This window comes from Etheostoma spectabile, unplaced genomic scaffold, assembly GCF_008692095.1.
Source record: "Etheostoma spectabile isolate EspeVRDwgs_2016 unplaced genomic scaffold, UIUC_Espe_1.0 scaffold00569424, whole genome shotgun sequence".
Lineage (NCBI taxonomy): Eukaryota > Metazoa > Chordata > Actinopteri > Perciformes > Percidae > Etheostoma > Etheostoma spectabile.
Window position 1 is genome coordinate 4,743 of NW_022605120.1, and position 26,530 is coordinate 31,272.

Below are 26,530 nucleotides of genomic sequence, written 5' to 3' on the forward strand. Positions count from 1 at the left end.
TATGCGCGTAGATGCGATGTGAGCACTTGTAAAATATGACTTGAGAGCTTGTGAAAAAAATCTGTACCCGTGTTTTTTTTCACTTGAGTCACTTTTCCAGTACAACCACAACTCAGTGATTACAACCTCTGGAATCTGTCGCTGCAGTGTGCTCTCTCCATCACACAACGGCGAGTCTGCGCTCTCCAGTTTTGCAACACTTGCAATACATTTGCGATACATTTGGTGCAAAACTAATTGGTACCTGTGGAGCTCTGAGCCAACAGGACGTTAGCTAGCTAGCGTTGGCTAACTTGCATCCAGCCCGCTTTTTTAAAATACTGTAAATACCTTTTAATCATCTCAACACTTATAACAGTCCGACTGAAACACTGGCGGTGAGCTCCAGGTCCTGCAGCCGAAGACGGACCACCGTCAGTGGGGCTCGGCCAACGTGGAAACACCGCTAGAAAGCTCCGCTGCCGAGCTCGACGTGATCTGATCTCCAGCGGGACACGGAGAGCTTCAGACCCGGTGCAGCGGAACAGCCCCCCCCCCCCCCGGAGCCCACCGCCAGTGTTGGTTGAATAGCAAGCTAGCGTTAGCCGACTAACCAACAAGCACACTTACAAATAAATACAATTTAATTTAAAAGTCAGGCGTTATACACACTGATGGCGGTCCGTCCGCGGCTGCAGGACCTGGAGCTCACCAGCAGTGTTTCAGTTTGACTGTTAAAAGTGTTAAATGTAAATGTAAATGTGCTGTATTTTTATAGCGCTTTTCCAGTCAACTGCTCAAAGCGCTTTTACATCTACAGGAAACATTCACCATTCACACACAAAATACACTGTGACCGGGGCTGCCGTAAGGTGCCACCTGCTCATCAGATAACCATTTACACACATTCACACTCCGATGCGCAGCTGGTAGCTCGCGGATAGGTTGAAAAACTGAGCCACAAAATTACCCCGATATTAAAAGTGAGGCTTTGTGGGATAACTGAAATGTATTTATTTATAAGCGGGGTTAGTTCGCTAAATGCAATTCCACCAACACTGGCGGTGGGCTCCAGGGAGGCTGTGCCGCTGCTACCGGGTCTGGAGCTCTCCGTGTCCCGCTGGAGATCAGATCAGGTCGAGGTCGGCAGCGGAGCTTTCTAGCGGTGTTTCCATGTTGGCCGAGCCCCACTGACGGCGGTCCGTCTTCGGCTGCAGGACCTGGAGCTCACCGCCAGTGTTTCAGCTGGACTGTTATAAGTGTTGAGATAATTAAAAGGTATTGTATTTAGAAGCGTGCTGGCTGCTAGTTAGCTAACGCTAGCTTTCATGCTACATAAATAAGCCGGACAGAGTTGTCCCTCATCAGTCGATAGAAACCCTGCTGTCTCCGGCCGTCCTGTTGGCTCAGAGCTCCACAGACTAAGTCCACAGGTACAAATTAGTTTTGCACCAAATGTATCGCAAGAAGTGTTGCAAAACTGGAGAGCGCAGACTCGCCGCTGTGTGATGGAGAGAGCACACTGCAGCGACAGATTCCAGAGGTCGTAATCACTGAGTTGTGGTTGTAATGGAAAAGTGACTCAAGTGAAAAAAAACACGGGTACAGATTTTTTTCACAAGCTCTCAAGTCATATTTTACAAGTGCTCACATCGCATCTACGCGCTCTCACTTTTGCACCAAATTTATCTTCATAAGAGGGGCTCACGGCAGCTCCCGTGGTTGAGCACAGTTTTTTCCCCCTCCCATCCTGTAGTCTACTCGGGCCCCCTGGGAGAGAGTCCGCGCCCCCCCGGGGGGGCGCGCCCCACCGGTTGAGAACCACTGTACTAACATATACCTACCTCTCCGTCTCTGCTGATTGGGAATGATTGAGATTTCTCTTGCACAGCTACCAGAAGACTTACAGCTTTCAGACAGGTTGCTCACGTCACATCTACGTCTTCAAGCTCAGTTGGAGGCTGCGCAGTAACGCTCAGCATCACCGGGAAAGAGCTTCTAATAGACTTCACTGGTCTCCATGGAAACAACGGGACCTGTTGGTCCATTTCTTTAACTGTCTATGGTCCCACCCCGATACACACCTGTTAGCTAGCCGCGAGCTCTATTGTTTACAAAACCCGTTTCCCGCGGTTACAAACGCGGCTCTTTAGCTCGCCTTTACACATCATAAACTCCATAACTAACCCCCCACAGCTTCAGTCCACCACACACACGGCAGAAGGAAACCGTCTGTTGTCATTTTTACCGAGTACCAACCTGGAAAGCAGAATCACGGCATCAGAGAGTGAGAAAACAAACCGCCATTGTTGGGCGTTTCTCAATACCAAGTAAGCAAAGAACGGACTTGTGTTCTTGGGGAGACCGTACTTGCTAGCTGTACCTGGGAGACTGAACTCTGAAGTTCAGAAGCAAACAAAACGCTGTTGACAGTTTTGAGACGAAGCGTTCTTCCTGTTATTGCGCAACACCCCCAGCAAAGAGGGCGCTTGCCACTTTATGGTTAGCTTTGATGTGTGTATTCACAGGACGGTCACCCTTCACACCGCCTTGTTATTTTGTTGTTTAGTCTTCCAGGTTTTCATTTAAAGTGCTATTAAGTATCACGGGCCAATAACTATATAAATACCGACAACGGCGGGGAAAAAGTCCTTGTAACCTTGTTCGGGATTCAATTTTAATTGAAAGCAGAAAAGAAACGTTAAAATAGGTATTAAAATTATAGATGGACTGGGTAAAGTTAGGCACTGCCGTCTGTATACGTTACCGAGAGGCAGAAGAGGAGCCTGAGAGGGAGGAGAGCCAGGATGAAGAGGACAGATATATATATGACAGCGGAAGAAATTGTTTAAAATATCTTACAATTGTGGACCTGGCTTTGCTGCAGTGGTCTGTCTAAATGTGGGACCAGAGTGGTCTGTCTAGACGTGGGGCCAGAGTGGTCTGTCTAGACGTGGGGCCAGAGTGGTCTGTCTAGACGTGGGGCCAGAGGGGCTGTGAGCTGACTGACAAAACCGGCTCGCGAGAGTCATTCCCGGCTGGCGTAGCAAGCTCACCCGCCGGGGTTTGCGGAGCTTTCAAACTCCGAAGGCTTTTTTAATTCACCATCAATTTTCGTTGAACTGCCTATATTCAAAATCTACACCGCTGATTTCTCGCCTTAAAACATCTTAAAAATGAATTTATTGATTGAATAATAGACGTAAATTGTGAAAATATGTGTACCGGAAAACATAAGCACTTTACACCCGAATTGAATGCTGGGATACCTGCCCGGCCAAGTTCACACAAGTTACCATCCGATGTATCCTCGGTAAAATGGGCGTGTCGAGATCACATCCGGGGATTTTAACTGTTCTTGGCGAAATGCTAACTTGTGTATTGGGTCAGTACCATAGACCGTTAATATGAATGGACAGAGCATGTGTGACGTCACCCATTGGTTTGTGGAGATCAGAAATGAGTCGTCGAGTTTGCGTTTATGGGCGCAGCCATCTTGGTTGCGGATGTGACGATTTTAGAGCAGAGGGCGGAGTGAGAGAGGAGCCACCGACCGGTGGGCGGGATATACAGTCTATGGGCGGGATCTGACTGACGTTAGCTGAGAGTTAGCAACGCTGTTCTACCCTTACCTTAGCTAACCACTTTCACTGCTAATGTGGTTGCAACTGCAGCTGAATAATTCAAGGTAAGATTTAGCTTCACTAGGTTTTAAGTATATCTTTGTCCCATATAGTCTATGGTCATATAACATATAAGAGTCACATTGCAAAGTAAACGTATCTGAAGTTACCATGTAAATTGTCTGTAACTTTAGCTTGCCGCTTAACTAGCTATGGTAAAACATGCTAACGTTAATTTTTTTAATCGAAGTTTACTTCTTGTAATTTAAACGTAGTGTCAGCGAAATGCTAAACGGCGATTGTCAATGCTTATCATTATGTAACGCTATTAGCACATGTATAACCAAGTTTCTTATAACATTTGGCTAACTGTAATAACCATAATGCACCGATAATGTGCTACTGTTTGCCCTGTCAGTCTATAGTTGGGGCATTTAACCTTGACATGCTGTTAAGAGCTAATGTTAGCAGAAATAAGCTCCTTTAACTAAGTTACTGTTACACTAAAGAACAATGGACTGTTGTTGATTCATGTGTATTCTCCTGGATAATTAATGAAGTAGTTACATGCTAGTGTATATAGATATTTAACTTTGAGGGGCTCAAATGGAAATTGATGATTCTTTCATTCCTTTAGAAATAAGAGTGCTGAGAGCCACGATGGCATGTTCACCCCCCCAATGCCCCAGAAATAAGCAATAGTATTAGTTAATTTTCTTTTGCTATATATTGTATAACATTAAACTTTAATCAGACTTTTTTACAACTAAGCCTAGGTAATAATGCATTTTCAAATAGTGTGTAATTAAGAGTGCTGTTCATTTATCCTTTTTCTCTATAGCTTAAAATATTTGCTTGGCTGGTCTGCGGTGGAAGAGACTTCTCCCTTTCTTTTACCAGTCCCTACAAGGAAGAGCTGTCCCGGACGTCCTCCTTATTCACTGTGGCGGGAATGACCTGAGACATGTCAAGGGCGTCAACCTCGTCGCAGGGATGGAGGAGGACCTGCAGCACCTCCACCTGCAGTATCCAGGCATGATAGCACAAGTGCTGTAAGAGTTAAATGTTAAGCTGTATTTTTATATTGTGATTTGTAATGTCAACCATTTCTACTGTAATTAACAGTGTGACAGAGATTCAACGACCTCTTTATTATGCAGACATGTCTTGTGACAGTTAAGTTTGCCTTTACCTTAACCCACAGCAGTGTTTTATGTATGGAATTTACTCTTGTAAAAGGTGAACTACATTATTTAATTCATATATTTTTAAAAATCTTTAGTGTTTGGTTAATGTATTTTTTTTTAAGTTGATGCCCATTTCAATGTGAAATAAAGGTCCTTCTAAAGCTACATTTGTTGTTTTTCTGAAGTAACTATAGGAACATCCAGCATTGTAGTCATACAAGAAGACATTGGTAATTTTATAGAATTTGTAATTGATTAAAAGTGTCTTTCTATTTTGGCTTTAATACACATAAATGTTACCATACTTGCTTTTCTTGTGTATTTTGAACATTTTTAGTAGATAATTGAAAATGCACTAGGTGCTGTTTAATCTGTGCAGGGCTATTGTAAAATCCTAGCGTATGATCACAAATTGCAAAGGAGAATTAAACAACTTATTAAATGTCAGTAACTAATGATTAAATCAAATGTATCAGGTACATTTGATTTAATCATTAGTTACTGACATTTTTAAAGTATGAAAACTAAAAACCATACAAGGACATGCAATGTCAATATTTAATTCTAACAGTACATAAATACATAAAATATACAAGACCCTTTATGTGAAATTACCAAACATACTTTCACCTGTGAAAGTGGTGACTGCTAGAGTATATTATTTTATTCCAGTTTAATATTTATAAAAGTTTTAATCCACAAAACTACTTAATGTTACTATCACCTATCAAACTACAGCAGAAACTAAGTCAACCACAAGAAATTGAACCTCTAACTACCAAGTGCCAAAAGTTGGTCCATCCTTCCAGCAGAAGAAGCTGAACCAAAAATGATTTTCTGGCATTTTTACAATCAGAACACATTTGAGAACTTTGGATGTGGTCAACGCTCTGGTTTCCACATCCAGATGAAATGGCACCAAATACGCCGCTCTACACAACAGGTCTTCCTTCTGGAGGCTCTATACACCAGGTCTTCCTTCTGGAGACTCTATACACCAGGTCTTCCTTCTGGAGACTCTATACACCAGGTCTTCCTTCTGGAGGCTCTATACACCAGGTCTTCCTTCTGGAGGCTCTATACACCAGGTCTTCCTTCTGGGGGCTCTATACACCAGGTCTTCCTTCTGGAGGCTCTATACACCAGGTCTTCCTTCTGGAGGCTCTATACACCAGGTCTTCCTTCTGGGGGCTCTATACACCAGGTCTTCCTTCTGAAGGCTCTATACACCAGGTCTTCCTTCTGGGGGCTCTATACACCAGGTCTTCCTTCTGGAGGCTCTATACACCAGGTCTTCCTTCTGGAGGCTCTATACACCAGGTCTTCCTTCTGGAGGCTCTATACACCAGGTCTTCCTTCTGGAGGCTCTGCTCATTCAGTTTTCAGTGTGGATACCTTTGTAGTTCCAGTAAAAGACAAACATGTAGTTAAGGCACGGTAGATCACAATTAATTATATTAATATATGAGCTAATTTATGAGACACACACTAAATTATTTATTTAAATTAATAATACCTGCTTGTCTCTTAAAAACTGATCTTCCTCAAAGTGTGAACTGCAGACGTGACTTTTTGTGGTTCCATTTGCTGGTCTCTCTCTCCTCATGTTCACCAACCATTGCTTCAGCCTGGCCTCATCAACAGGAAGTCTGTTTGGAAATAAATTCATGTTGTGCATTTAGAACTCACATCCCAAAGGTGTATATACTATCAATTTACACTAACAAGGCACCACATCTGCTGCATGCATCTGTAATGAAAATGATTGAACTGTATATTTAATAGATTAATATAATGTCATACCCCAACGTAACTTTACAATAATGTCTAATTGTTTCATGTGCGCCATTTTATCGCTAACAATCTGACCCACTCCCCCGCCCGGAGACCTCCGTCTCCAAGTCAACGCGCTCCCTCCCGCAGCTTAGTCCGTGTGGTGATGGTGACGCTGGGTGGGTGCTGCCACGGCGAGGGTGACAGGGTGCCTGTAACCTCTCGCCCAGAAAGATCCGCAGCCCCGACTGGGGTGGGGTGCGCAGGCCTCGCCATGGCCGTCTTTCGCCCGCCTCCGGGTAACGTTGCCCAAACTTTCGGGATACATATATTTGACTCAAAAGCAGGTCTACGTTTGACGTACAAATCCGCCACACGAAACTCAGATGTGAGGGGTTATGTCTGAATCACACGCTGTTCCACGATGATCTTACCCCGTGCTAATAGGGTTTATGAATTTGCAATATAACGCTAGCTACATCAGGCTTTGATTTTAAGCTAACATTACCATTACTTGCGCATCGAATAGCACTCATACCACCTATTACAGATCAACAGATCACAGGCGAGATCGTTGGCGAGATCGGTGCATACCTACTGTATTCGACTGTAACATTAAATATATTTTAATACGTTTATACATAGACTGCATGCGTTTATACAGTCTGCATGGCCTTATTAGTTAACCCGCTAGCTTGCTTAGCAAGGTGCAATCTAGAAGCTAGCTAACTGATATTAATTGAGATGCTAACGTTGGCTAACGAAAAACTGTATTAAAACAAAATATAATTTTACTTACCGGAAAAACTGAACTGCCGATTCCTTTGAGTGTCTTGCCGTGCAACCGACCGCTGAACAACACATTATTATCCAACCAAAGTGTCACAGTCACAGCGATGAAACGTAGTCAACCCTCAAAATGAAGTTCACGTGCCGTGGACAAGCTTTGCTAACACTCTGTCATGATTGACAGGCCGAGAAATGTCAATCACATCGTAGCCACGCCCTAAAACACCCCCGGCTTTATCGCCGATTTTAAAATCAACGAGACCGTAATTTCAAAAATGAACATCATTCTGTATTGCAGAATACTTAGAACTAGCGATTGAGACCATAAACTAATTATGAAGATGTTTACTGAGGTAATAAATCAAGTGAGAAGTGGCTCATTTCTCCATAGACTTCTATTGAAACCAACCTCTTTTGCAACCACGCGTGTCGCCCTCTGCAGGAATTCAGATAGAATGCAGGTTTAAGTTACTTCCGCAGTGGTTGCACTTTTCGAAACCGGATGCTCTGTCCACTTATTTTAACGGTCTATGGTCAGTACTTTGGCCACCAAACATGACGTTTCACAAGAACACAAGGACACAAGTCCATAGAAGAACACATATTGAGAAACGCCCATGGACTCTCGTTAAACCGGAACACCGGATCAACATCAAAGGAACAAAGGTGCGTTCAAAGCCTCGTGCTGCTGGGCCAGTGGCTATCATTATGAAACGGAACAGCCTCTCCAGTCTGATTGGTCCATTCTCTGCAGTTCAACCATTCATTTTACTGGAACAGTATTCATCATCTTAGTGCTCATAATACTGAAGAAAAGAAGAAGAAAAGGAGAAAATGATGCCGCTTCCCTACCTGTAGGCGCTCCTAAACCTTCACCCCCGTCCTTTCCTGGCTTGTTAATATTCCTGTAGTCCGGAAGTGTCCCCAGATGTAAAGAATTCATCCAGGTTGGGAGTATTGTCCTGTAGAGTCCGTGCTAACTAGCTGCTAACTTCACGTGCCAACCTCGTTCCGTCTCCTCGCCCTGCACCGTGTTGCTGGGTATGTTTGTTTTCCTCATGTTGCTGCCTACACAATCAAACTATCCCCGCCTTTTCCGGTTTAGTTTTCACCCCGGGGCAGCCCCCGACGTCCAGCAAGCGCTCCCACTGTGGAGCGCCAATACGCTGCGTCATCTCCCTGAGCGGCCATCTTAGAAACAGCTCTCATTGGCTATCAACACGCCAATCATGCCAGTTGTAGCCAATCACGTTCCCTTTCCAAGGGTTCATACCGTGATAGGAACATCCAATGGGAGCCTAAGCCCCGCCTCCCAGAGCCAGCAGGCTCACACATGTGATTTATGAAAACAAAGCTGTTCAGCAGTGGGTTTTTTCTTTTTCTTCATGTCATCTTTATTGCAAAAATAGAAAACAGAACACTAATGACATATAAAAGTATTTAATACAAACATAATGAACATAATACAATACAATTTTGCCAGGGGAAGCTTAAAGGCCGTTACAAAGATAATGAAGACCATATGTTAACAGTTTTAATTGCCTTCAGAATCAGAATCAGAAATACTTTATTGATCCCCGAAGGGAAACTCTGTGTTGCAGTTGCACAAATATTATAAATATCATAGTATATAGTATAAATATCAGAGTAGAAATACAAACAAAGAAATATAAGGAGTGTGGACATGTACGGTATTTACATAGTTAAAAGAATGTTACTATACATTATTTGCATAATTAACATAATTTAGGAATTGCAATGGTAAAAAGTAAAATAATAATAATAATAATAATAATAATTGTAGCAGTTGAGTATTGCACACATGTCAGGCCAGTGTTATTGCACAAAACAGATAATACAGATAATATTGTCCAGTTTTAACCTCTCTGAGTGTCTTAGAGCGAGGAGTTATAAAGTTTGATGGCCACAGGCAGGAACAACTTCCTGTGGCGCTCTGTGGTGCATTTTGGGAGAATGAGTCTATCACTGAAAGTGCTCCTGTGATTTAGCAGCAAGCCATGGAGTGGGTGCAAGACATTGTCCAAGATGGCATGTAGTTTGGACAGCGTCCTCCTCTCTGACACCACCGACAGAGAGTCCAGATCCACCCCCACGACGTCACTGGCCTTGCGGATCAGTTTGTTGAGTCTGTTGACGTCCGCTACCCTCAGCCTGCTGCCCCAGCATGCAACAGCAAAGAGGATAGCACTGGCCACCACAGACTCATAAAACATCCTCAGCATCGTCCTGCAGATGTTGAAGGACCTCAGCCTCCTCAGAAAGTAGAGACGGCTTTGGCCCTTCCTGTAGAGGGCTTGAGTGTTCTTGGCCCAGTCCAGTTTATTGTCTAAGTGCACTCCCAGGTATTTGTAGTCCTCCACAATGTCCACACTGACCCCCAGGATGGAAACAGGGCTCACTGCTGCCTTGGCTCTCCTTAGATCCACCACCAGCTCCTTGGTCTTTGTCACGTTGAGCTGTAGATGGTTCTGCTCACTCCATGTAACAAAGTCCCCCACCAGGGTACTCTGTACTCAGCCTCGTCCGCAGAGTCATCAGAAAACTTCTGAAGATGGCAGGACTCTGTGTGGTAGTTGAAGTCTGTGGTGTAGATGGTGAAGAGGAATGGCACCTGGCTAGAGCTTCAGAAGGCAGGAGATGACAGATTACACATCTGTCACGTAGTCAGTTTGTATTCTTAAATACCAAGTCTCTTGCTGTTCCTTGACTAGTTGCCCCCCCCCCCTGCTCTGCATCGCTCCAGGTAAGTAGAAAGCAATCTGTTATGCACCTTTGAATTGCACTAAAATGTCCACATTTGGACCTGAATCCGACAATAACTTTACTTGACACTCACATACATTGGTTATCAGGCAAAAAATGTTGGTCAGGGGTTTAGTTACTGTTTGAAAAAGGAAAATAATTGTTAGATGAATTTTGATATCATTGCAGATGAAGTATTTATAACCCATCAAAGACGACAAAAGGATACATCAGTTGTCGGGGGTCTGATTTAAAGGAAATGATACTCTTTAAAAGTGTTGGGGTTCTAGCGTTAAACTAATGAGGAAGAATTTGACATATCTAAGTTAACCAAAAAGTTTCTCTTTCAAATGTTACATCTGTATCTGTCAAGTCCTGATTCTCTGACCAGGAATTGAACCCAGGCCGCGGCGGTGAGAGCGCCGAATCCTAGCCACTAGACCATCAGGGAGTCACATATATCAAGTTTGTCTTTGTAGATGTGAGTTTCCTTTTCACTTACTGGAATGACTCAGATTGTTTTAGGCGAGGAATGGCACCGTAGTTTTAGATGTTAAAATGTGCGCACAAGAAAGCTGAGGGATTACTGTGGGGAAATGGAGAATGACTAGGTTAACTGAAGATTTTAAACATTGTGAAAATTAACAGAACATATGAACACGTTAAACATATACGGGCATATAACATATACCTGCAGTCTCAGTCTTTGGATGGTATAGGTAGCGTATGCGCCCTGTCATAGTTACCGACAATTTTGTTGATGAATGAGTATTTCACATTGAACACTTAAGATTGGGTGTTCATTTAAAAACAGGGAATTGCCAGTAAAGATAAAAACAACAGATTCAGCAAGGAGTCTAATACGTTGCCACTAATGACTTTAGTCACTTCACCAAGCTATGTCATAAGAGTATAATGTAACTGATACAAAATCAAGTCAACATATGGTTTGTCCTCCACCTATGTAACATCAGCAAATGGCAGTGGTGGGATTTGAACCCACGCCTCCAGAGAGACTGGAGCCTAAATCCAGCGCCTTAGACCACTCGGCCACACTACCTACAAGTATCAGTTCTCCACATCGTGAGAAACACAGGGACCGTAACTAACGGTATATTTGTCAATGACATTGGAATAAAACTTTCGCAAGGAAAAAGCCAATACTCTATTGGAAAATGTTGTCACTCTTTGTCATTTTTCTCTGGCATTGTTGAGTTAAGAATATTGTAACCAGCAGTAGGTTTAGGTCCGTGTGAATATGGGCTGAGCATTTACCTGGGCTGAACTTGTGAACATCTTCTTTTGCATATTCACTGTAAAGAGCCATTACTCCTCCAACTGTCAACTATTGTTCCAGAGACAATAGGATATACAGTTTTAGATTGGAAGGTAACTGTCCAAGACCAAAGACCATTGAAATACCTCAAGTGATCAAAACAGTTTGTCAAAATGGGAAAGGTCATGTTTTTGATTACAAATTCCAGCACAGTTGTTCATTTACCATTCAAAAACAAAAGTACGATCATGAAACACATACTACTTAGACAGAATGAACCTGGTCAGGTAGCAATGAAAGAATTCCAGAGACGTGGACCCTCTGGCACAGCCATACTTGGTCAGGACAACACCCCCCTTCTTGATAGGGCCCTTCTTGATGTGCTCCATGCGCACCTGGTCCAGCAGTGGCACCACCATGAGGTCCCTTCCGTTTGCCCCTCCTAGTTGCTTGTAACAGAGAGAGGTCCCCTGCATCCCACTCAAATATGCAGGCAGAGAGACGGCTCATGAAGGTGGGACCAGACGTGAGATTTGTTTCGCAGCCCACGCTCACGTTCAAATTGATAAATGCCGTACTCTGCGTAGGAACCGGCGTACCCCCGTCCATACGCCTGTTTTAGGTCGTATGCACATTTCATAAATAAGGGCCCTTGTGAGCACGATAAAGATTTCTTGAAGAAAGGTTTGTACTTTATAGTTCTAGTTTTTTTCCAGTTCTTCTGGTCACACTTGGCACTATTTCACATGGTTTGTCTGTAGTTCTCTATTCTGTCAGGGCTTAACTCTGTCTCCCACACCTATTTTTTTTTTGTTTCTTGTTATGTCTCGGGAAGAAGTATTGTGCTTTTAGGTCAACCATCCATCTGTACATCAGAATCAAAAACACTTTATTGATCCTTGAAGGTAGCCTCTGGAAAAAAGGTGCTCCTTCGAGCCGGATTTGAACCAGCGACCTAAGGATTTCAGTTCTATACCTCTACAGTCCTCCACTCTACCAACTGAGCTATCGAAGGGAGCTGCCACAGCCATGGGCACTTCTCATTGTGTGAATGTGAATGTGATAACACGGGGCCCCCCTGGATCTGACAATCTTTAGGGGATGTAGCTCAGTGGTAGCGTGCATGCTTCACAGGTTTTTATGGTTGATCGTATGAAATTCTTTCATATTGGAACTAGTTTTGCTTGAACACTGTGACAACACATATCCTGTACTGGATATGGAGGCACTGACTATTTGTCTAATCTTCTGGATTTTGTCTTTGAAGAAGGAGGCAAAGTCATTGCAGGCCTTGTTAGATAACAGTTCAGATGCTACTGGTACTGGAGGGTTTGTTAACCTATCGACAGTAGCAAACAAAGCACATGAATTATTATTGTTTCCAGAGATAATATCAGAGAAGACCTCCTTGCCTTCGTTAGTTCCAAATTATAAATGCAAAGTCTCTCTTAAGCAGAAAATGCGTTTGGATTGGTAGGAAATGGAGATGGGCGTTGCCAAGAGGAGGCGCCTTTTTGATTGACAAGAAATGGATATGAAGTCTCTCAGGATTGGCAAAAAATGGAAGGGAGCTTTGAGTTTGATTGGTGAGAAAGATGAGAAGATGAGAAAGTGGACAAATACGTTCTGGGTCATGACAAAGCATCTAGGGTTGATCTTAGGCTTTGTGTGAATACATAGGTCTCCACATACATTGTTTTTATTAAGATTGACGACCAAATTGTTAGTATTTCTGAAACTTTCCCAACCATTGCAATTGCGTTCATAGCCTCATTGGCGCAGTAGGCAGCGCGTCAGTCTCGTAATCTGAAGGTCGTGAGTTCAACCCTCACACGGCGCAGGTGTTTTAAAATAAAAAAACACATCTGATGCTGAAAATACAGTGGCAGGTGATTGAACACAGGCACATACATGGAAGTTGTGATTCTACGGTTATTTCTGAGATCAACAATCTCAGGAAGGCTTTTTACAATCAATTGGGAAAAATGGGAATGCATACTCTTAATAAGTAGACTTCCAGAGTATTTGCATAACAAAGGCACAAACATGGGCGTTGTGATAGGATGGTGTCGTTCATCATTGTTTCTGAGATCAACAATAACTTCAGAAGTTTCGAATTCAATGGCTACCTATGGTTTCTTTCTAGGAGCGGTTCAAAATTACGTTGCACTATTTTGTCTAATTGCTTAGGTCATAATATTTCCAGAGATTTAATTTCTTTCAGGTAGTTAATAGTTATGGTCAAATGAAGCTTCATTAAGCTTTCTGAACAATGTTCTTCATTTTCTGAACGCATTCACCCAGTAGTAATAGCCAAACTTGGAGACCTGGGCATCAACACCTCCACGTGCAATTGGATTTTGGACTTTCTCACCAACAGACCCCAGAATGTTCGATCAGGCTCCAACTGCTCCACGTCCATCACACTCAACACTGGTGTACCACAGGGCTGTGTGCTGAGCCCGTTTCTCTACTCCCTCTTCACCTCCGACTGCAAGCCTGTGTACGAATCTAATTCCATCATCAAGTTTGCGGACGACACTACGGTGATTGGTCTCATCAGCAACAACGATGAGACTGCCTATAGGGAAGAGATCCAGCACCTGGCCACATGGTGCACTGAAAATAACCAGCTCCTCAACACCACCAAAACCAAGGAGCTCATCGTGGACTTCAGAAAAGAGCCAAGAGGCACGCACGACACCATCCACATCGATGGAATGGCGGTTGAGCGTGTCTCCAGTTTCAAGTTTCTGGGGATCCACATCTCGGCGGACATGTCCTGGTCAACCAACACCTCCTGCCTGGTCAAGAAGGCTCACCAGCGCCTCTTCTTCCTGAGGACACTGAGGAAGAATCACCTTTCCTCGACTATCCTGGTGAACTTCTATCGCTGTGCAATAGAAAGCATCCTGACCAACTGTGCAACAGTGTGGTATGGGAGCTGTTCTGTGGCAGAGCGCAAGGCACTGCAGCAGGTGGTGAAAACCGCCCAGCGCATCACCGGGACTCCACTACCCGCCATCGAGCACATCCAGAAGAAACGCTGTCTGCATCGAGCTCGCAGCATCCTGAAGGACTCCTCTCACCCAGCCCACAGACTGTTTTCTCTCCTGCCCTCCGGCAGGCGTTTCAGGGTCCTCCGGACCAGGACCAGCAGACTAAAGAACAGTTTTTTCCCCAGAGCTGTCTCTTTATTGAACTCTAATCCTCATTGATCCCACTCCCCTCATATACTGATAGACTCTCCTCTCCCTCCTCACACCTGCCTCCATTTTGTTATCTGCAATATTATAATGTTCACCTGCACTGCTGACTGTTACTATAGTAACGACTGTTTACATCGGCATCTTTTTGCACTACTTACATTTCAATTTGCACTGCTGACTGTTTATTTACAGTACCAATTGTTTACATTTACATCTGCACTACCGTACTTTAACTGTAATATGCAATTACTTTCCACTGCACTTTAACTCGGATAGTTTCTGCCCAAACTTTACTTTATCTGTACCACCTTTAAATCATTGTTATACTGCTCATTTTAGCCTAACTTATTATAGCTATCTGTAAAAATTCTGTCAATAATAATAATAGCCGCCTGTATATATATATTCATAGTACATACTCACCTGTAAAATCTGTAAACCATTAGTATATTATGTATTATATATATTATATTTGCACATATCTGTAAAAATTTGGAATTATAGTAATATCCACCAAATTCCTAGCTGTAAATCTTGCTCACAATACTTGTTATCTATATTTTGTATTCATAGGACAAACCCATCTGTAAAACTCTGTTTATAATAGTATTCTTTTCTATATTTATTCATTACATATCCATGTCTTGCACTTATGGAACCATTGTATATATCCTGCACTTACTGCTATTGCACTTCTGGTTAGACCCAAACTGCATTTCGTTGCCTTGTACCTGTACATGTGTAATGACAATAAAGTTGAATCTAATCTAATCTAACATATTATGAATTTTTGTCATACTAAACTATGACGTTTATGAATTTTTGACATGTTATACAACAACTTTTTATGAATTTTTTACATACTATACTCTGACTTTTTATTACATTTTATGAATATTTTGTCATACTATACTATGACTTATATGACTTTTTGACATGTTATACTGTGACTTTTATGAATTTTCGACACGTTATACTATGACTTTTTATGAGTTTTTTGACATACTATACTATGTCTTTTTATGAATATTTTGACGTACTATACTATGTCTTTTTATGAATATTTTGACGTACTATACTATGAGTTACTACGAGGCTTTGAAGACTAAAATTAATTTGTGGATGAAAATATATTTCAAACTGAATCATTGTTTTTTTTTACACACACACACACACGCACACGCACAGACACTTTATGAATAAACCTCAGATAGTTCAACCTGTTTTATTAGGAAATTGTTTTACACTCTTTCAAAATAAAACAAAACTTAAATAAGGTGCTCGGGTTTGAAAACGGACGCAAACAGAAAAATAAAAACAAAGCTGAGTTCTTCTGTTCTCCAACAAGAAATAAGGACGAATAAAAGGATCTGTCTCTGTCTTCATGATGTTGGGTTGGTCCTCTGATCTGTCCCCGTCTTCTCCAGACGGATCTGTCCCCGTCATCTCCTGGAAGACAGATTTATTATTTCAGTTTAATTATTAGGAATCAAAGTGTCTGTGTGTTGGTCCTTTGATCTGTCCCTGTCTTCTCCCTCTGATCTGTCCTTGTCTTCTCCCACGGATCTGTCCCCGTCTTTTCCTTCTGATCTGTCCCCATCTTTTCCCTCTGATCTGTCCCTGTCTTTTCCCTCTGATCAGTCCCCGTCTTCTCCCTTTGATCTGTCCCTGTCTTCTCCCTCTGATATGTCCCCGTCTTTTCCCTCTGATCAGTCCCCGTCTTCTCCCTTTGATCTGTCCCGGTCTTTTCCCTCTGATATGTTCCTGTCTTCTCCCTCTGATCTGTCCCCATCTCCTCCCACAGATCTGTCCCCGTCTTCTCCCTCTGATGTTCCTTCTTAAATCTTTGTGGGTTTTTCCCAACATTTTTAACGCTTTTTCTTTTTTTTTACACTTCACTTTTCAAATTTGTTGACATTTTTGTCTCTTTTTTACACTTAAAAAAAATTCTTTTACCAAAGGTTTTTTCTCCAAATGCTATAAAATTAACCAAAAACTCCAAAATCCAATGAAAGTGTTAACCCAAATTTCTGATATGGAAACTTCTTTGAGACACAGGAAGCCAGTGTAAAGACTTCAGAACTGGAGTGGTGTGATCCAGTCTCTTGGTCTTAGTGAGGACTGGAGTGGTGTGATCCAGTCTCTTGGTCTTAGTGAGGACTCGAGCAGCAGCGTTCTGAATCAGCTGCAGCTGTCTGATTGATTTTTTAGGGAGACCTGTAAAGACCCCGTTACAGTAGTCAAGTCTGCTGAAGATGAAAGCATGGACAAGTTTTTCCAAATGCTGCTGACACATAAGTCCTTTAACCCTTGATATATTCTTAAGATGATGGTAGGCTGACTTTGTAATTGTCTTAATGTGGCTCTTAAAGTTCAGGTCTGAGTCCATGACTACACCAAGATTTCTGGCTTTGTCTGTTGTTTTTAACATTGTTGTTTGAAGCTGAGCGCAGACTTTTAATCGTTCCTCTTTTGCTCCAAAAACAACCACCTCAGTTTTTCCTTCATTTAATTTCAGAAAGTTCTGGCACATCCAGCCGTTAATTTGTTCAATGCACTTAATTAGTTTATGTATTGGCCTACAGTCCCCTGGCAATAAGGTTATGTAAATTTGTGTGTCGTCCGCATAACTATGGTAATTTATTTTGTTGTTTTCCATAATCTGAGCCAGTGGAAGCATGTTAAGAACCAGTATTAATGCAAAGAAAGGACTGGAGCATTTATTGTAGAGAATAAGTAGGCTGACACTGAAGTATTGAGACAACAGTGACTGAAAATCTAATTCAATCTACATATCGGTCTTCTTAAAGATCTAAATAGATTTTCTCACCTCAGAGTCATCTGGAGCACGTAACGATTAGCTTCTGTCCCTCTGAACCCTGAGTGACAATCACTCTGCAGTGAATGAGATGCAGTTCCCCCCCCCCCCAGTCTAACCAAGACTATACTTTCAGGGATCATTTCTAGAGTTTCTAACTTGAGGAGTGTGTTTCTAAAGTGTTTGGTCTCGCTGACCACGATGATGAATCGTGATATTCCTTTCTGAGCATGAAGTTGATAGAGAGTAATGATTCACTTCATATGCTCTCTGTCGTTGATGATTGTTCTTTGCTTCTTTATTGAGTATTGAAGAAGGGAATATGATCAGAGTGGTAGTAGCAGATATGTAAAAAACTAACATGTGTGAAGGTAACAAAACATGCTAAACTTTCTGATTGAATGAAGTTATAGTCAGTCTCAAAGTATGTTTGGTCCATGGTGGACAAAGTTACTTGAAAGGGTTAACACCTACTTTCTTGACTTTTTAATACCTTATGTCTAGTGTAAAAATATAAACCGAGTTAAGCCATAATTCATTTTTATTTCTACTTTGCTTTTCCTACTTTGACATGTCAAAAAGGTGCATTGATTGAAAGCCCATCTCTACACATCCATGTTCCACTCCCACAGGTGTTTCCACTTGACCAATCAGACTGTGTGGCCTTTACAGGCTCTGCTTGATTGACATGTATTAAAGGGGTGGAACGGTCCACTGAGGTCCCGGTGGACGGGATGGCATGTTGTTACGAGGTTTGAGTACATACAGCAAATACTTGAAGCTAGGCAACTCTACAAGTGGATACGGGGCGTTGAAGGTGATGTGGAAATCCTGATTGATTCAGTGATTTTTTTGGCCCTATTTGTATTTGGATCTAAAGGCTGGTTAAGTTTCTGTTTCCCTTTTACCGGCTCTGTCATGACAATACTGTGAAAAACACCAAAAGAAATCCATCGCTACCTTGTTAGCAAGACCTGATATCACGCTACACTTCCACTGAGTCGGCGACTCGCTGACTGAAAGTTCCAAGGGAGGGGGGGGGGGGGTTCAGCTCACAGGCGCTAGGGGGGAGCGAGACGACCACCATTCAACTCATTCCAATGACTCCAAAGCTGTTCTGTTGGGTAAATTAAGCTAAAAATAAATGCATAGTTGTATAAGTTCTAATGTTTATTTCTTGACTCCCAGGACATATGAGAAGTGTTTTAGAGGAGACTGGCTCAGCTCGTACTGCTCTGTCTGTGATATCAATACATATCTGGAAGATTCATGTTCCCTTTAAGGTCCTACAACCATTTTTAACATTTTTTAACATTCAAGTGTGCACAAAATATATTGTGCAGCACAAATATTGTAATAACCCAGTTTATTCTGAAAGAAATGATGTTGATATCTTGACTGGAGACACCAGGGTTGATGTTTTACAAGCTTTCACAAACTTCCTGTGTAATACTAAGCAGTATACTCTCTCTTTCAGACTATCACAACAAGCACTTGGAATGTACATGTTTTACAGTAAGTATTTGTACTGTAGTACAGTATACTGTTTTATGCTCCAGTATTTCATTTCAGAAACTTTGTTAAATATCAACAGACAGGAAATAGACACTCTGCTGATACAAAGCATAGCAATTAGCAGAGGATGGTTTCGATCCATCGACTTCTGGGTTATGGGCCCAGCACGCTTCCGCTGCGCCACTCTACACTGGATTCTCTACCCAGGTCTGTGATTCACATTTTGATGGAAGGTGGCAACCAAGGTTCCAGCCGCTCTCGGGTTGTAAAGTTAAACATTTAGTAGACCTTGCAACTGTCTTTTATGTGAGCTTCCTGATTACTCACACATTGATTATTCACATGTAACACTTGTGTTTTAAAAACAGGGCCTTGTGAGTACAGATATAAACATCAGTAAGGAGTCTACCAACTTGCCTCCTATCATTTTAGTTTGGACACCCAGTGAGGCTTACTGCGATGGTTTGGACTGGGTTGACTAGGGTTTTCGGCTGCTCTTGTAATTGTGGGCCCAAACATATAGGCATTCATGGAGACATGGAAGAAATTCACTAGGGTGGCAATTTGCTTGACAATGGCAATACATTGCGCAAGATGTTATGGCATCTTATTGACCTTGTACCCCAATGTGCAATACAGGCTAAATCCTATGGTGGGAATCAAGATCCACCAATGTTTATGTCCACAATGTCCACCTGAATCCAGAAATGTCCCTGCCAGATGGGAAATAGACTGACAATTGGGTCAACATTGTGCAATTATCTTCAAAATGTCCAACTGAGTCCACAAGTATACCTGCCAGATGGGAAATAAAGTGATAACTGTCTTCATGGTCTGAACGTGTCAAATATTGCCGTACAGTGCCCACATTGAGTCCAGATGTGTCCGTTTTGGTTCCTGATCCATGCTATGACCCCAAGAGTGCACAACTTACATTTGAAAGCTGTGGGGAAAGGGGGGTTTCAAAGCTAATAGACCATTCAACAAGCAGTTCTAATGCACTATACTGGCCCATTCAGGATGAGCACTGTATACTCTGACTGCAGCAACACAAGCTCAAATTTCAGTGATTGACCAATTTTTATGGTGATTGCGAAACTGAATGCAAAGTGATCTGTTTAATGGGTAGCCGGGGGATTGGGTGGACATGATGATGGTATGCAAACTGAGGTAATCTCGGCAACAACAAGGTGCTGCTGGGATTTGAACCCACGATCTCCTGTTTACTAGACAGGCACTTTAACCAACTAAGCCACAGCACCTCCATTAGTAGGTATAATGTTAATTCTCAATTTCACTTTTACCTAGAATAAGCTAAACATACAGTTTACTGACTGGCAGTATTGGGAGTAACGTGTTACAAAAGTAACGCAAATAAAGTAATGTATTCCTTTTTGCTTTAACACAGTAATATAACGCATTACCAATTACATTTCAGTAATATTATACTTGTTTAAACAACAAGAAACACAAACATTAAACTACAGCCAGTGATGCTCAGTCCACCAGGTGGACCAGTCACCATTTGAACCAGACTGAGGTGGACGCTTCAGGGCCCAGCACTCTTCCAGATCGTTGAGAAGCTCTAGCAGCTGGGTGTGCTGCAATACAAAAATGAGAAATTGGTGACCAGGTCAAGATGCCTCGTGGGGGCCTCCCTAGGGAGGTAGTCCAGGCACGTCCACCTGGGAGTAGGTCTTGGGTAAGACCCAGGACTAGGTGGAGGGATTATATCTCCAACCTGGCCTGGGAACGCCTCGAGATCACCCAGTTGCTCTGAAAAGGGAAGTTTGGGGTCCCCTGCTGGAGCTGCTTGACAAAGATGGATGGTTGGAACCCTGTTCCCTAGTTCATTGTAATCTTACATGACAGGCAAACCTGTAGGAGGCGCTGTAGCTTAGTGGTTAAAGCACCTGTCTTGTAAACAGGAGATCCTGGGTCCAAATCCCAGCAGTGCCTGATAATCAGTTAATACTTTTGTTATCAGCACTACAAAGAGTGTATACATTTGTTATTTATTTTTGCTATAGTGCTTAACAAGCATTATTTAATTTTGCCCAGTTGTGGCCTGTTGAGGGGCAATACATATCTGAAGGGAAATGGATTGGACCTAATTTTTAATGCTTTCAAAACCTTGTTTTGTTGGGGCTGAACGTGGCCCAGGTGTACACCATGACCCTGTGACATCACTGTCGGGTGGGGTTTCAGGTGCATGTGATGCTGACTGAAGTCAGAGGTGAAATAAACATGAACTTTACCAGCCAAGGCACTTTGGGCGCTGACTGCCTGATTTTAACGTCTTCGATGCTGCTGGAATGAAAATTAATATATTGATGATTTGATATTAGTTGACTAAATCGCGATATTCAACTGAAGGAAGATTCACCGGGTCGTCATGGATCTAAGAAGGAGCCAACTCGTAAGGATCTGCACCACCAATAACCTGTAATTTCTCAAAATATCATCCTCCTAAATGTGACTGAATACTTATTTATTGTGTAGTTAGAAATCGCTGTGAGCAGGGTTTGAACCTGCGCAGGGAGACCCCATTGGATTTCAAGTCCAACGCCTTAACCACTCGGCCATCACAGCTGTATGATATTTTCTTTTTTTACAGCGGAGACCCCCTGAGGCTTGACAGATTCCATTACAGTTGGTACCATCAATCAGACAAAGATAGAGCCTATCTCACAAGTACCTTGGGCAGTTCTGAATGACTGATGGGGATTACCAAGCACTTCAGGTCCAAAGGATCATTCAAATCTTGAGGGTATTTCAGGTGTAATGTGGGTAGTTAATCCACCCCCTTTAGATGATCTGATTCATTTCCAAACCAGTCCAGATTAATAATTAACAAGTTATTGAATCACACATCAATGAGAAACATACATGTGTACAGACAAGGCTAGCAGCAACAGCGCTGCATCAGAAAATGTTTTGGTGTGCAAAAACCAAGAAAATGCCACGCAACAGAAATGCCATGCTCACACCACACAGGCAGTGTGCAGGAGGCCTTACCCCTGACTTCCACCAACTGCGGATCCACTCCGCTTCGTGTCTGCTCCGTGATCCGCAGTCCGTCAACACCCACCAGGTCCGGATTTGTTGCAGGCCATGACGGGCCACTGAAGTCACAAGGACCCACTGGATTTCGTGAATTCATGTATGATCACGCGATATAACAGGATGTAGTTTATATAAACAGAACCACAAAACCTGATGAGTGAACTAGCATTGCTCTGAATTTCATGTGTTTTTTATGTATCATCTTGAGTCTGTGTTGATGTAGCGTTTCTGTGTAAATGTAACATGCCTTTTTCATTTGCTACCATGGCTTAATGAGTAGCATGGGGATTGGGTAGACATGATGATGGGATGCAAACAGAGGTAAGGACTGCAACAACAAGGTGCTGCAGGGATTTGAACCCTGGATCTCCTGTTTACTAGACAGGCACTTTACCAGCTAAGCCACAGCACCTCCTTGAGTACTACTCCCAAACAAAACAACAAACTTACTCTTATTCAGAAGCATAGAAGAGCGGTGCAAATATTTCATCAGAGTGATGCCTTGTGGTAAGAAATTGGTCCTGATTCAGTTGGTTTTGGCGTGAAGTGCTCTGTAGCGCCTACCAGAGGGAAGGAGCTGGAACAGGTTGTGTACGGGGTGAGATGGGTGAGAGGGCGTGAGGCCATCCGTCATCACCTGCACACTTGATGAGTGTCATCGGTGGAAATCTAAACCAGTGATTCCCAAAATGGCTGACCTAACATTGTGCAGCCCACCTGCATCTATGAAAGCATTCCACTCCACTGGTATAGACTGTTTTCAGCCACATATAATGCTATAAGACAACATCACATGTCACTTTTGTTCTCTGGAAAATCATGCAACTGGTAACTTTGTTGCACCTGTTAAGAATCACAAATCATAGCAGAACCAGGCGCTGCAGGGATTCAGACCCAGGATCTCCTGTTTACAAGATAGGCGCTTTAACCACTAAGCTACAGCACCTTCTACAGAGCAGCCTGTCTTGCAAGAATACAATGAGCTAATGAACAGGGTTGCTTCCATCCATCCATCTTCGTCCAGCAGCTACAGCAGGGGACCCCTACGAACTCTGGCAAATGAAAACAGCTGGACATGTCCTTGAGCAACGCCTCAGGATTCACTGTTCATAGGCAGGCCTACCGAGAACCACAGAAGTCCAATGCAAGGTCCTTGAGAGATGAGAGACCCTTTCCCCACAGCCCTGGTAAAATCCAGCCTCCATGCCATAAGTCCCCTCATCACAAAGGTCATTAACAACTCCCTCCGGTCAGGCCATGTTCCATCAACACTGAAAACAGCTGTTATCAGGCCATTTCTCATGGAAAGCCATGAAAAGCTTAAAACACAGTCTTAATTTAGTCCTCCTCAACAGTTAACATAGCATTTGCTGTGTGGCATGTCTGTTTTTATTTCTCCCATGTTAACAGTATTGACCAATACGGTAGGCATTCTAACCTCAGCTGACACGCTCATTGTGTGCAGGCAGTGTGCAGGAGCCCTAAGCTTCCAAGGTAAGACTGAAATTCATGATAATAAAAACTTTATAATCTTCACACTAAAGTTGCAAAAACACCTCCAACAAAAGGCTTTCATTCGCTTTACATGGACACATGTAATGTTATGGTACAAAACAACATCACATGTCACTTTAGTGATCTAGAAAATCAGGCTTCATCTTTGTTGCACATGTTAAGTATCACGAACCATGTGGAAACACTTTATTAAGTGATAACCAGGCACTGCTGGGATTTGGACCCAGGATCTCCTGTTTACGAGACAGGCGCTTTAACCACTAAGCTACAGCGCCTCCTGCAGCAAAGTCTGTCTTGCAAAAATATAATGACCTAGTGAAAATATCTTTAATATGTTCAATTAAGTCTAAATTTGGAGCTCTTTTAGGTTAAAAAGAAGTACAGGTCACAGTTCAACCAGCCACCACCAACATACTGTTTTCAGTCAAACAGCCAAGAACCCGTTAGCCTAGATGTGGACAGTGTAGAGGTTGATTGTTTTATTTCACCAGTACTCTGGCTTAAAACCAGGTTCCACCGAGACTTGAACTCGGATCACTGGATTCAAAGTCCAGAGTGCTTACCATTACACCATGGAACCACTGTTCTGAAAGGCAACATTGGTTTGCCATGCAGCTTCTCCATAATATTAACACTTATGCTATGAAGGCACACAACAATTACAGGCTAACTTAAGTCATTTAGTAAGCTAAGCGTTTACACAGGATGTGGAACAAGGCAAGTCAAGAATAGGTTTTAAAGCTCTTGCCACAAACAATGAATACAGCAGTAGATAGGTCTACTGTGTACACATGGTAACTTTACATGGGTTGATAATGCAGATGCTCACAAAAGGTGCGGCTGTACTTTCAATTCAGTATCTTGCGCAAATTAATGTCCACTATAATGTAGAGAATAGCTGAATTCAAGCTTCCCAATACCATGTCTCTGAAATTAGTTCTAGAAGGAAACAATTCATGTAAGAAGTGGGATTTGAATCCAAGCCCCAAGTGGAGACTGCGACCTGAAAGCAGAGCCTTGGAACGCTCAGCCATCCTATCTTTATCTTGTTTATCCTTATCTTCTTTAATAGTTTTTTTAATACATTAATTCATAAAAAATATGACTAACATGTGATTATTTTTAATGTTATATTAATAAATGATGTTACAATTATATGGCTAAGTAAGCAATAAAACCTATAAATGAGCCCTTCTTGTTGTTTTTTGTTATGTCTCGGCAAGAAGTATTATGCTTTTGGGTCGGCTGTCCATCTCTACATCAGAATCAGAAATACTTGATTGATCCGTGAAGGGAAACTCTGGAAGACACTGCTTCTACCAACTGAGCTATTAAAGGTCAACAATGTTTATGAAAGCACTTCCCATTCTTGTTAATGTGATAACACAGGACCCCCTGGAGGGAATTTCTGACTGGGCCTGTAGCTCAGTGATAGAGCGCACTTCACAGTCTCAATGCCCAGATGTATTACAAGATTTGAAGTGAACATTCCATCGTCCAGCTATGGTGGTGTAGTGGTGAGCATAGCTGCCTTCCAAGCAGTTGACCTGGGTTTGATTTCCAGCCATCACAGTAGCTTTCTTTGAGTGATGTTACTTGCTTTTTTTAACAAGAAGTCAGCAGAAAGGTTACTTGTCCAACCTGGTTGGATTAAACATTAGATCTCTTTGGGCTGCACGATTATGGCCAAAGTGATAATCACGATTATTTTGATCAATATGGAGATCACGATTAATTATCACAATTATTTTTTGATTTTCTACTCCAAAGTGCTGGAAAGGTAGGTTTCACCAATTGTTTAACCTCAGGTTGACAAGGAACAATCTCAGCAAGGTGATTGATGGATGATTCTAGTTACTTTTCCTAGTTCAGCCCAAACGACACAGCTGCAAGACATCACCTTGGTTGGCTTCCAGCTATGTAATAGATGCAAATGGCAGTGGGGGATTTGAACCCACGCCTCCAGAGAGACTGGAGTCTTAATCCAGCGCCTTAGACCACTAGGCCACACTACCTGCAAATAACAGGTAACTTGGCGGAGGATTGGCTGAAGCTTACTTTCCACCACCTTGGAGTAGACCAGGGAGGCTGAGCAGAGTGATACGCAAGTTGCAAGGTCTACAAAATGTTAAACTTTGCCACCCATAAGCTGTTGGAACCTTTGTTGCCACCTTCCCCAAAATGTGAATCACAGAATTTTCCATCCCTTGAGCCCAAACAGCAAAGCAGAGTGGCGCAGCGGAAGCGTGCTGGGCCCATAACCCAGAGGTCGATGGATTGAACCATCCTCTGCTAATCTCATCATTTGTATCAGCACTAAGTCTATTTCCAGTCTGTGGATGTTTAGCAAAGCAAGTGTCTGGGATGTAAGGTTTCCATCTGCTGAAGAGTAAACCTAATAGCATGTCCAGTTTATTTCATCTATAAAAATGGAAACTACAGTGCTCATACCTGCTGTAACACCTCTAAAAACTGGAGCATAATACTATAAACATACTACAGTTTAAGGGCATAAATACAGTAAAATAGAGATGTGAAACATGTGCATTTAAAGTGCTTGTTGTGCTGTCTGATAGTCTGAGGTTTAAAAGAAAGAGCACACCGCTTAGTTTGTGTACAGGAGGTCTTAGTCTACCACTACGTTCTATAACCCTACCAGCCAGATTACCACAGGAGGTAATATCTTCTGCAGCTCTTTTAAAGACTCTACCATAATACCTGCTGGAGATGCCAGGTCCTCATACATGTAAGCATGAGCTCTACCACTGAGCTACATCCCCTGAAGATTTTCAGTTTTTTAAAAACTATTTTCTGAGATTGACTTAGACTTATCTTTATTAATCCTTTTACTTACTTAGGGTGCTTTAGGTAACTGCCTTCCAAGCACTTGACCTGGTTTGATTCCCAGCCTTTGCAGTAGTTTCGTTGAGTGATGTTACTTACTCTATTTGTCAAGAAGTAACCAGAAAGGTTACTTGCCCAACTGGTTTAATACAATATTAGATCTCTGTTATGGT

The 26,530-nt window shown here is 42.4% G+C and overlaps 10 non-coding genes across 10 annotated transcripts; 3 read left to right on the plus strand and 7 right to left on the minus strand.

Moving 5' to 3' along the window:
- Positions 1-11,092: 11,092 nt before the first annotated feature.
- trnal-uag (transfer RNA leucine (anticodon UAG)) lies at positions 11,093-11,174 on the minus strand. The gene has a single exon. It is a non-coding gene; the product is annotated as a tRNA-Leu (tRNA).
- A 1,143-nt stretch (positions 11,175-12,317) lies between these two features.
- On the minus strand, positions 12,318-12,405 carry trnay-gua (transfer RNA tyrosine (anticodon GUA)). The gene is given in 2 exon segments: positions 12,318-12,353; positions 12,369-12,405. It is a non-coding gene; the product is annotated as a tRNA-Tyr (tRNA).
- A 752-nt stretch (positions 12,406-13,157) lies between these two features.
- trnat-cgu (transfer RNA threonine (anticodon CGU)) lies at positions 13,158-13,230 on the plus strand. Its single transcript has one exon. It is a non-coding gene; the product is annotated as a tRNA-Thr (tRNA).
- Positions 13,231-17,537: 4,307 nt separating this feature from the next.
- On the plus strand, positions 17,538-17,753 carry LOC116684945 (small nucleolar RNA U3). Its single transcript, XR_004330876.1, has one exon. It is a non-coding gene; the product is annotated as a small nucleolar RNA U3 (small nucleolar RNA).
- A 2,367-nt stretch (positions 17,754-20,120) lies between these two features.
- On the minus strand, positions 20,121-20,194 carry trnat-agu (transfer RNA threonine (anticodon AGU)). The gene has a single exon. It is a non-coding gene; the product is annotated as a tRNA-Thr (tRNA).
- A 624-nt stretch (positions 20,195-20,818) lies between these two features.
- On the plus strand, positions 20,819-20,891 carry trnat-ugu (transfer RNA threonine (anticodon UGU)). The gene has a single exon. It is a non-coding gene; the product is annotated as a tRNA-Thr (tRNA).
- Positions 20,892-21,442: 551 nt separating this feature from the next.
- trnas-uga (transfer RNA serine (anticodon UGA)) lies at positions 21,443-21,524 on the minus strand. The gene has a single exon. It is a non-coding gene; the product is annotated as a tRNA-Ser (tRNA).
- An 813-nt stretch (positions 21,525-22,337) lies between these two features.
- Positions 22,338-22,410, minus strand: trnat-agu (transfer RNA threonine (anticodon AGU)). Its single transcript has one exon. It is a non-coding gene; the product is annotated as a tRNA-Thr (tRNA).
- A 1,305-nt stretch (positions 22,411-23,715) lies between these two features.
- Positions 23,716-23,788, minus strand: trnat-cgu (transfer RNA threonine (anticodon CGU)). Its single transcript has one exon. It is a non-coding gene; the product is annotated as a tRNA-Thr (tRNA).
- Positions 23,789-24,021: 233 nt separating this feature from the next.
- On the minus strand, positions 24,022-24,093 carry trnaq-uug (transfer RNA glutamine (anticodon UUG)). Its single transcript has one exon. It is a non-coding gene; the product is annotated as a tRNA-Gln (tRNA).
- Between the last annotated feature and the right edge of the window lie 2,437 nt (positions 24,094-26,530).